Source organism: Hakea prostrata, chromosome 6 (assembly GCF_041222555.1).
Source record: "Hakea prostrata isolate BN-2017 chromosome 6, UWA_Hpros_2, whole genome shotgun sequence".
Taxonomy (NCBI): Eukaryota; Viridiplantae; Streptophyta; class Magnoliopsida; order Proteales; family Proteaceae; genus Hakea; species Hakea prostrata.
In genome coordinates this window covers 12,496,237-12,508,784 of record NC_142605.1, presented here as the reverse complement: position 1 = coordinate 12,508,784, position 12,548 = coordinate 12,496,237, and positions in this window count along the sequence as shown.

Genomic DNA, 12,548 nt, shown 5'->3' with positions numbered 1-12,548 from the left:
GAGTAAAGAGGATATTCTAAAATTTTCAAAGAGGAAATTGGGATTGTGTGTTATAAAAGTAAGAGGGTTTTTTATTTGGAATCGACGAGAATTAAGAATAATGCAGAGGCTAGTTTTTTTTTTTTTTTTGGTAGGAAAAAACATTTTATTAAAAAGAAAAACCATGATTACAACCTACAGATAAAACATCAAATAACATAACCAACCTAATAGAAGTAGGGGGGGTGTGAACATGTAGAAAAGCATCCTGGGATAAGGCTCCTTCCTTAGCCAACACATCAGCAACAAAGTTGGCTTCCCTTGGGACATGAGTGAAGGAAATGGATGCAAATGACACTACCAATATGGTGATGTCTTTGATAATTGGATAAAGTTTCCAAGGCATGCCATGGGGAAATTTTTGAATGATAACTATCAAAGCATGATATCACTCTCCATCATTATTTGGGTCACTTGGAAATCTTGTGCCCATGTCATTGCCCTTCTCATTGCCAGTGCTTCCAAAATCAGAATATCTTGTGATTTAGAACCCTGTCCAAAGGCAAATAACATTTCTCCCAAATGGTTCCTGGCAATGCCCCCATATCCTGCTTGTTGTTGTTCCTTATAATATGAGCCATCGACATTGAGCTTGATACAATGAGGAGGAGGTGCAATCCATTTGATAACTCCGTAAGTTGGAGATGGCGTAGGTACTCGAGGCTTAGGAGAAATGTATAATTGTAAGCCTTTCCAAATCTGGAAAGCTAGCTGTGCTGGTTGAAGAGAATTAGGCGAGGAGATTTGACTCACATAAGACTTCCAAAGAAGCCATAATGCAAGAAGAGAGCTGAAAATTATGTCTGCGCCTTCTTTCCTTAGAGCTAGAGCTATAGATTGTTCCACCATATCTTTAATGGAAGAAGCTCCAAGCAGGGCCGAGAAATGAAGATCATGCCATATTGCAGAAGCATAGCGGCATTGTAGAAAGATGTGATCCGGCGATGCCTCCATATTACCACAGAAAAGACATGCAATTGGGATATTACAACCACGCACAACAAGAAGATCAGCGGTAGGAAGCTTTTGATGAAGGAGTTTCCATAGAAAATGTAGGGCCCTTGGTGGAAGTGATAATTTCCAAAGGAGGCTCCATGTGTTAATTTGCCTAAAATTGTGATTTTTCTGCTGAGCACACGCTAAGTTGTAGGCGGATTTCACAGTAAATTTCCCCGATGAAGTCCATCTCCAAATGATGCGGTCCTCCATATTAAAAAGAGGAATTTGTATTGATAGTATTTTCTCCACCACTTCACTTAGCCACCATTCTTGTAAGAGAGTACGATTCCATGAGCGAGAATTGGTATTTATCAGCTCAACTACCTTAACTGGACCTTTCCATGCTAAGGGGTAACAACCCGATCCATCAAAGTATCTGGGATCCAATTTGCCTGCCAAGGGTGAATGCGTTCTCCATTACCCACTTGCATGAACATACCCTTTTTCCATCAGATCACGTCCCAGTAGTATAGATTTCCAGCCCCAGGAATCCGTGACTTGAGGGTTAACTTCAAGAAATGAAGAGTGTTTGCAATATTTTTGTAGCATCAGTCGACCCCACAAAGAAGATGGATTCTGGAGTAATTCCCATGCCTTCCGAGACAGAAGAGCTAGGTTGAAATTTTGAAGATTGCAGATGTTTAAACCGCCTGCATATTTTGAAGCACACATAGTGTTCCAATCCACGGTATGTACTTGTTGTTTATCCCCACTTGACCAAAAGAACGATCTCATTGCTTGTTCCATATGCACTAAAGAGCTAGTTGGCATCTTAAAACAAGACATAAAGTGTGTAGGCATAGCTACTACAGTAGACTATATAAGAACAAGCTTACCTGGTGCTGAGAGTAGTTTAGCTTTCCATCCTTGTAAGCGTTTATTTACCCGCTCAAGAAGCGTTAAACAATGCTTCTTTTTCAATTTTCCGGTTAAGAGAGGAATTCCCAAATAAATATCCATCTCAGAAGTGGGAGTGATGTGAAAATGAATGGATAATGCGCGTTTCATACTCGCAGTGGTACTGCGGCTATAATGTGCCCGTGTTTTTTGTACGTTAAGCTCTTGGCCGGATGCGGAACAATAGAGCTGTATAATCTGGGCAAAAGCACGAGCTTCTGACTTAGTTGCTTGACCAAACAGAATTAGATCATCAGCAAAAGCAAGGTGCGATATCTTCTCCCCGCCCTGAGATAATGAAATACCCTTCAATTTCCGTTGATGAACTGCTAGCTCCAAATGAGAAGATAATAACTCCGCACAAAGAATGAAAAGATATGCCGATAAAGGATCTCCCTGTCGAAGGCCTCGTGAAGGGGTAACACAATCAACTATGGAACCATTGACGAGTAGAGAATAATTCACTGTTTTAACACAAAACATAATCCAATCAATCCACTGAGCCGGAAATCCATAGGCAACAAGAGATTTCTGAAGAAAACTCCACTCCAGCCGATCATAAGCCTTGCTCATATCCAACTTAACCGCCATGAGTCCAGTTTTTCTATTGCGGTGTCGATGAATTTTTGTGAGAAGTTCGTGCGCAATCAAGATATTATCCTGTATGTGCCTTCCTTTAACAAATCCATTCTGTTGAAAAGAGATAAGCTAGGGTATAATATCTTTGAGCCGGTTGACAAACAGCTTGGCAATTATTTTATAACTGGTATTGCACAAGCTAATCGGCCTAAAGTGACTCACTTGAGGAGCTTCTATCTTGGGGATAAGAGATATAAATGTGGAATTGTGAGCTAAAGAAAAAGTACCAGTATGATAAAACTGCTTCACCATAGCCTCCACATCAACTTTTATAACCTCCCAAGATTGCTGATAGAAAATCCCTGGATAACCATCCGGACCTGGAGATTTTAAGCCATTGAGACTGAACACTGCAGTCTTGATTTCCTCATCAGTAAAAGGGCTCACTAAACTCGCTTTTGGAGCCTCTGAGATACGATTAGATATGGGAAAGAAATAGTCATCATAGGTCATTGTCTTTGTTGACGAATATACCTGTCGAAAATGATGTTGAAATGCAGAAGCAATATCCTTAGGCTCAGATAAAGAAAGACCATTGTGCATTATTTGCCTAATTTTATTTCTTGCCCGATGAACCATAGTACTTTGATGAAAGTAGCGAGTATTCCGGTCCCCTTGAAGGAGCCAATCAGCCCTTGATTTTTGCCTCCATTTTTCAAGTTGTTGATGGAGATTTAATTTGAGCATTGCCATTTGTTTTTTTTTCCTCGCAATACCAAACTTCCGTTCTATCTTCAAGAGATACAGTTTCATGCTCTGTAATAGAGGCACGGATAGCAGTCTCCTTTAGTTCAAGCCTTTTCACCGTGTTATGATTCCAAATTCGCAATACAGAAGAAAGCTGAGATAATTTTTTTGCAAAGGAATATGAAGCAGACCTCATGACATGCATATTCCAAGCCTGCTTGAGAGTTTCAGAGAAAGATTTGATTGCATAATCAAATAAATATTGATGAGGACACCAACCATATGCTTTTGATTAGAAAATAGATTATCCCTATGTAGGGATTGTATTATTGCAAGAATTATGTAGTGGAAATCATTCGACCATGGATGTAAGTTGTGTTCAGCAACTAAACCACGTTAATTGTGTTTCTTCATTTATTCTTCGTCATCTCTTCCTCTCTATCTTTCTATACTCTATTATGGCATTAGAGCACTAGGCAATTCTTAAAATTCCTTCTTCTATTGTTATTGGTAGCAACAATTTTCCCACTCTTAATAATTTTCTCTCTATCAAATTAATAGATTCAAATTATCTGTTGTGGTGCTCTCAACTAGTTCCATTATTGAAGAGCCATGATTTGTATGGGTTAGATAAGATAAACTCTTAATGTGTTGACTTATTGCTTCTTTTTCCAAAGGCATTCATGCTCAAATTGTAGGTTGTACCACCACGACATGAGGTCTAGACTACTCTTTAGAGGATCTACTCTACATCTTCTACTATTCACATCATATAACTTCGCTTACAATTAAAAAAGTATCAAGCATGGAGGATCCATGATGCATGATTATTTTCTTAAAATTAAAACCATGGTTGATCAATTGACTGCAATTTGGAAAAGCCATCTCAAGTGAGGATCTCTATGTACATGTTTTTAATGGTTTAGGAGTTGATTATATTGCATTTGTAATTTCAATTTCTACATATGGCATCTTTGTTACATATGCTAAACTTAAAAGCATGCTATTAACTCAAGAATTTTTTTTTAAAGATTAGATACTTGTTGAATCTTTTTCAGCAAAAGCAAATACATCGTTTACTCAATCATCTCAACACTGTGGGTGTCAACAAAATCGTGACAACAACAACTATCGTGGACACTATTCAAGTGGCCAATATGCTCAATTCCAAAGCAATCAAACAAGAAATCCTCAAGATAATGCTAATTTTATTCATGCAGGGTCACAACAAACAAAAACCTTACAGTGTTAAATCTGTAACTATGTCGAACATAAGGCATTGGGTTGTTAACAACGATTTAATCACATATTTTAGAATGGGTATACCCTGCTCTATTTTCAAATGACAATATATGGTATTTAGATTTTGATGTGACTAATCATATTACACCTAACATTGAGAACCTCCAAATCTTACAACCTTACATGAGTTCAAATTTTGTTCAGATAGTAAATGGCACAAGTTTGATATATCCAACATTAGTACTATTTTATTATTTAATTTATCTTTGCCATTAAATCTTAAAAATATTTTACAAGTACTTAGTATGTCTAAAAATCTACTTTTTATTAGTCAGTTTACTCGTGATAATGATACATTTTTTGAGTGTCATCCTGTCAATTTTTATGTGAAGGATTATCAAGGAAATCTCCTCTTCAAGGCAAGCTTAAGGAAGGACATTATCAGCTGAATCTAAATAAATTAATATATTCAAATACAAACTCTCTAAAAGCCATGATTGGCTAGAGAGCATCCATCCACACTTTGCATAGTAGACTTTGTTATCCTACTCTTATAATTGTTCTTGTATAGCTCATGATTTTTAGCTACCAATTTCAACAATTTTTTTTTTTTAATTTGTAATGCATGTCAGCAAGGAAAAAGTCATAAAGTTCCATTAAGTTATTTTATTTCAAAATCCACTGGGCCATTGGATTTATTATTTTCAAATGTTTGGGGACCATCCCCCATCCCTCTAGTGACAGGCTATTGTTATTATATTATATTTATAGATGACTTTGTGTTTACCAAAAAAAAGAAGAAGTATAGATAACCTTAGTAAATTTGTTTGGTATTATCCACTAACTATTAAATCTAAGGTGGTTTGTTTGGTATTATACATGTGATCTCGTTTCCTAATGCAACATTGATTCTCCCTTTTGCTGAAGGGTCTAGCGTTTTCCTTCTTGTTTGCTTTTTCCAGTGAAGGTTTTTGTGATTCTTACATTTTTGGTAAGAGAAAACATCACTTTTAGTGTAATCTTTACCTTTGAGGGTAATTTCTATTACTCCGATTCTTGATCGTGAGTGTTAACCCTCCCGTGAGGGGGTAAAACCCTTGTTTCGTTGGGGAAGTTAGGGTTTGTTGGGTTTTGACGTTGGTATGGTTTTTCACTTCTATTTTCTCAGGGTTTTAAATTTTCTCTTTCCAAAGGAACTGATTTCTGCCATTTTCTTCTAGTAGTTGTAGGGTTTGGTTATTCTGGAATATCTATTGTGTATATTTGTGTTAATGGTAGGAAATGGTATGGTTTTCTCTTCTTTCTTCTCAGGGTTTTAATATTTTTCTTTACAAGACACTGATTTCTGCCATTTTCCTCTAATAGTTGCATGCGTTGCTTATTCTAGAATATCTATTTGTCTTTTTGTGTTAGTGGTAAGAAACGGTGCTTTCTTTATTTCTTTTCTACCTACTTCACTTCTTTGTTCTTGTTTTCTTTTGGTATTTTATTGATGCAGGATGGTGAATTTCCAAATGGAGGAATCATCAATACAAGAGGATGATATGTACATGCCAGATTTAATATTGAGCCCGAACTACCAAGGTGATTCTGCTGGGATTAATTCATCAATCGACTGTACCACAGTAGTAATTGGGAAAGTGGTAGCTCCAAAAAGGATTCCAGGAGGAGCAGTAGCAAGTTCTTTGAAAAATGCATGGAGGCTACACCATGAAATTGAAGTTCGATGTTTAAAGGAAAACATTTTTCTTATAAAGCTTCAGAATGAGGAAGAGAAAGTTGTGGCTACAAAACAGGGACCATGGCTTGTGAAGAATTTCCTCTTGTTGATGCAAGATTGGGTTCCTAAATTACCATTGGAAAACTACCCTCTCAATACTTTTGAAATAACCATGTATGCTGCAATTGTTCCTCCGCACCTGTACAATGAGGATATTGCAATTCAGCTTGGAAGCAAGATGGGAACAGTTAAGTTAGTAGCAATCTCAACTCAGCTCAAGGATTTGGGGAAACCCATTAAGATTAGAATTGAATGAAAGATCGATCAACCATTCCGACCTAGATTTAGAGTTGGTGGGGATGATGGGTTTAAATATTGGATTGATTTGCAATTTGTAAAGATTCCTCTTTTCTGTTATTATTGTGGGATTATTGGACACGAAGCTCGTCAATGTTTAGTGAAGGATCTCATTAGGAAAAGAGGATTTCCAAATTTTTCACAGCTTCCTGAAAGAGTTGCAACTCAAATATGCAATGCTGATTTTGGTGATTGGATGCGGTATGGAAGCAATTTAAGCAGGCCTGCAAGAGGGCAACTTCAAATTCTGCTGGCAAAAGCCATTTTAATTGAGTCCAAGATGTTAGTGCTGGCATTTGCAGCATTTAGACACATAACTCTTCCTTTGCGGTTACAGAGCTTGTGTTGGATCTCATTACAATGCAGGAGCAGATGCAGATTGGAGACATAGGGTTTGTGGGCAGCTTGCTACAGGTGCTATTGTTGAATGAAGCCCCAAATCTGATTACATCTTCTCCAGCTCAGGTTACCAATAACAATGCTATTTCAGCCCTAATTATCCAGTCAAGCTCACATCAGACTCCAGGTATGTTTCAAACCACTTTGGAACAGGGTAATAGGCAAGACCAAGAAGGCCCATTAAGTCCAGCCCTTTCTACTACTGGGCCCATAAAATTACTTGAGGAGGAGATGGATCATTCTTTTAAATGTTATGATTTCCTAATGGATGTTGAAAAAGGCCCAACACTTGACCCATTAAGAAAACTTAAGGGAAAGGAAATTATGGGCTGTCTAGCCCATTATCCTGAAACAAAACATGACCAACATGTAAATACAGAAGCAGCAAGCCAAAATGACAACCATGCTGAACCGAATGAGGTGAGACTTCTATTACCTCATGCTTTATATGGGTCCACTTCTAAAAAAGAGGTTTAGGGAAATGAAATGGGCAGTGATAAAGGAAGAATCATTGATAATTCAGAGGACAAACTTTTACCAGTGGTAAACAGGAGTGATTTAGGCCACCAAACCATGATTGAGGAATCCAAATCGGCTATTGCTGTGGCACAAAAGATAATTATCATGACTTCATCACAGCCGAAGCCTTTTATCCCTCCTTCTTCAGTCATCATTGAAGAATTACTTGCATTAGATGATATCACCACAAATGGAAACCATATGTTCAAGAGGAAACTAGAAGAGGACCTGCAAATGGCAAATCATTTTAAGAGACTTAGAATTTATGATGCAGACAAGAGCTTTACTTTGGATGCAGTCCGAAGGGTTTCTCACACTCACAAGTTAAAGAATCGGGCTAGAACAATGCTGCAAAATCAGAGAAAATGGGATACAACAAAGTCTGTAATAGTTTCAGGTTCTTCATTGAAAAATAGCTCGGCAAATAGGGTGAGGATGGCTGCCCTAAATCAGCCCCCAGGTGAACAATGAAGCTTCTAGTGTGGAATAGCCAGGGGTGTGGTCAACCCCTGACTAAGCAATATTTGCATAAGATATGCAAATTGTCTAGACTCAGTTTGGTTTTGCTTCTTGAAACAAAATAGCCCAATACTGCAATGGAAAGATTATCTGCTTCTTTAGGCTATGCTGATAATTTTTTTTGAATCCAATAGGACATTCTGGAGGTACAACCTTGCTATGGAACGGCAATGTCTCTCTTACTTTATTATCTGCTTCCATTCATTTTGTTGATGTTATGGTTAATGTGCTCTCCTTGGATTTAGAATTTATAATTACTTTAGTATATGGGGATCCAAAATTAGAAGAAAGGAAAAGGAATTGGTTAGAACTTTGTCAATTAGGCAGAACTGTTACTACACCTTGGATAGTGCTTGGAGATTTTAATGAACTTCAGAGTAATGATGAGAAATGGGGGGGGGGGGGGGAAACCAAAACCACAGAGACAAATGGATCTGTTTAGGGACTCAATTTCAATTTGTGGGCATCATGAATTAAAGTGTACTGGACCAAAGTTTTCTTGGTCCAATAAAAGAAGAGGGAAAGCTCTTGTAAAAGAAAATCTTGACAAAGTTTTTTGTAATTCACAAATGCTCAACTCTTGTGGGGGTATTCATGCACATAAAATGGCTATGGTTGGGTCTGATCACACCCCCATTGAGGTCACTTTAGTTAAATCTAAGAGGAAACCTGTAAGATTTAGTTATGACACCAAATGGGAAGGATATAGTGACCTTTAGGAATAGGTCCAAAGGGCTGGGCAACAACCAACCAAGGATCTCCTGCATTTATTCTACAACATAAAATATATCAATGCACCAAATCTCTCAGAGAATGGAGCAAATCAACTGTCACTGTGGCTTCACAGGAAATTAAGAGATTGCAACATAATTTAGAGGAAATTCAACAACTTGACCCATTTGAACAGCAAGCTCAGGCTGAATTTGAAATTACAACTAAATTGGTGGGTCAACTTAGGGAGGAAGAAAAATATTGGCATCAAAGGTCTTGAATTAAATGGCTTAAAGAAGGGGATAAAAATACTGCTTTCTTTCACTCAGTCACACATCAAAGAAGACAAATAAATGCCATATATAAACTTAGAGATCAGAATGGGCAATGGTTGAATTCCGAGCAGGAAATATCTAATGAAATATTTGGGTATTTTTCCACTCTTTTTCAATCATCTCAACCCACTTCTCCTCAATCACTTTTGTCTTGTGTTCAACCATGCATCACAAGGTCTGAAAATGAAATGTTATGTAAGCCATTTTCCCGAGATGAAATAAAATTTGCTCTATTTCAAATGAAAGGTAGTAAAGCTCCAGGGATAGATGGTCTTCCCGCAAGTTGGGAGATAATTGGGGAGGATTTAATTAATGGAATTCAACATTTTTTTAATAGGGGATATATGCTTCGAAGTCTGAATAAAACTGCTATATCCCTTATTCAAAAAAAGAAAAATCCACAAGAAGTGAGTCACCTAAGACCGATCAGTTTGTGTACAGTTCCTTACAAAATTATTGCAAAGTGTTTGGCAAACCGACTAAAGCCCGTCTTACAATCCTTGATAAGTGAAACTCAGAGTGCCTTTGTTCCTGGTAGATCTATTTCGGATAATATATATCTTGCTCATGAGTGTCTTCATTATATGAAACACTTAGGATCAAAAGTGGGTTATATGGCTCTGAAATTAAATCTCTGTAAAGCATATGATAAAATGGAGTGGTGTTTTGTTAAAGATTCATTAAGAAGTTTAGGTTTTGAGGAAAAATGGGTTAATTGGATATTGCAATGCATATCCACGGTGACTTGTCAAATCAAAATCAATGGCCAATTAACTCACATGCTCACTCCTTCTAGAGGTCTTAGACAGGGATGCCCCTTGAGCCCCTACATTTCATTCTTTGTCATGATGTGTTATCAAAATGGTTCTCTTTTTCAACTGGGATCCCTAGGCTCCCAGGTATCAAGGTGGCTAGATCCGCCCTAGAAATAAATCATTTGTTCTTTGTAGATGATTGTATGCTTTTTACACATTCAAAAATTGAAAATGTACAGCTCATTAAACAAATTCTGAAAGAATATGAAGAAGCATCTGGACAACACATAAACCACTCTAAATCTTCAATTCTCTTTAATAATGGGGTTTCTGATCAGAAAAAGAGTCAGATTGCTCAATTTCTCAACATTAAGGAAGTCAACTCTCATGGAGTATACTTAGGTCTTCCCTCAAGTATTGGGAAGTCTAAATCCCAAGTATTTTCTTTTCTATATGAGAGATTGAAATCAAAACTAGAAGGCTGAAAGGAAATTTTATTTTCACAAGCGGGTAAAGAAATTTTAATTAAAGCAGTAGCAAATGCTATTCCCACTTACACAATGTCAAATTTCCTCTTACCAAAAGACATGAGCAATAGATTGTCTAGGCAAATTCGAGACTTTTGGTGGAAAAACAAAGGAAATTCAGGCATAAACTAGATAAACTGGGAAACTTTGTGCCTTTAAAGAATCATGGAGGAATGGGTTTTCGTGATCTCCATTCTTTCAATAAAGCTTTATTGGCCAAACAGGGATGGAGATTACTAACCCAGCCAAATACATTATGGGCACGAACTATGAGGGGCAAATACTTTAAGGATTCTACCTTCCTTGAAGCATAGATTCCAAAAAAAGCCTCTTGGGGTTGAAAAAGTATCATAGCAGGAAGGGCTGTATCGAAAAGGGGACTTCTAAGGAGCATTGGAAATGGTTTATCAATGAGGATTTATAGTGATCCTTGGATTCCACACGTGAATTCTCATTACCCGGTGCGAACTCCACATCTCCCTGGACCATTACTTGTTAATGAATTGATTGATTGGTCAACTAGAAGCTGGAAAATCAATATTTTAGATTCACTCTTTAGTCAAGAGGAAAACAAAGCTATATTAACAATCCCAATTATGACACAGGACAAAGAGGACCATTGGGTGTGGGTTTTATCAAAAAATGGTGAATTCCAAGTAAAAATAGCATATCATTGTATTCAAAATACCAACATTTCGATGGGTCTTTCAAACTCTTCACTTTCAAGTATAAACTGGGGTAGAATTTGGAAAATTAAAACATTACCCAAGATTAAAACATTCATGTGGAAAGCTGCACATGAGGGAATAGCTACCCAACAAGCTTTATTTGAAAGAAATAGTAGCTTGACACCAATATGCTTGTTCTGCACATCACAGGTTGAAAGTGTAATGCATGTTTTATGTCATTGTGACCATGCAAAAGCTTGCTGGAGAGCTTCCCCGTTACGGATTGATACATCAGAATTCGTGGGAAATAGTATGCATGATTGGTTAGATTTTTTAGACTACAAATTCCATGGATGTAATCAACGTGATATTGTCTTTACTATTTGTAGTATCTTATGTTGGGTGATATGGAATGACTGAAATGAAATGTTATTTCATGGGAAAAATGTTTCTCTTACCCGTTCTATTAATTGGATGTATAGATTATTAAATGAAATTCTGTGGCTTCAGGAAAATGTAAGCAACCAAGAGTCGGTTGTGGTGCAGCCCCTATTTTCAGATTATGCAAATGTTTTGGATGAAGATGATAGTCCTGCTCGGTCCAGCTTCAAAGTTTTTATGGATGCATCGTGGATCGATTCTCTCAAAAGGCGGGGAGAAGCTGCATTATATGGAACCCTACGGGCCAATTTATTTGGGCAAAAGCATCTTTTTGTTTTGGTCTTTCAGCAACTGTAATGGAGCTTGAAGCTCTTAGGGATGCTGCTTTTGCAACTCTTGATTTGCAGATATTGCAGATTATATTTCACTATGATTGCCTTCTAGCCATTAAGGCCTTAAATGGCCAAACCCAGTCTTTAGACTGGGTTAGTTGTGGGCTGGTTCAAGAAATTAAAAGGCCGTCGGGTTGTTTTGATTTTGTCCGTTTTGTTTTTGTGAATAGATCTAGAAATCATCATGCTGACTTTCTTGCCAAAGGGGCTAGGGTTCTTCAGTTAAGTAGAGTTTGGAATGATCTTCCTCCTTTGTGTATTGTAAATCCTTCTGTTATCTCCTCTAGATTTAATCTAGAGGTATTTCAATGAATCTCTATTTGGCCCACCCAAAAAAAAAAAAAAATCTAAGGTGGTTGCTATTTTTCAAAAATTTAAAATTCTCGTAGAGAATCTATTTGACCATAAAATTAAACGACTTCATAGTGATTGGGGTAATGAGTAACAAACAATTTCTATTTTTCTCCAAGAACCTAGTATTGAGTCGCTTTTCTTGTCCTCATACCCATGAACCAAATGGGGCGGTTGAAAGACGACATGCCATATTGTAGAAACAGGGTTATCACTTCTTGCTCAAGCTTTTTAGTTCCCCAACAATTTTAGAATCATGCTTTTGACACAACAATGTTTTTCATAAGTAGGTACCAATAGTGATTTTCAATAATGTCTCACAAATTTTAAGCTTTATGGGACTCATCCGATGTATGATCATTTGAAGGTTTTCGGATGTGCTTGCTACCCACTATTATGGCCATACAATCA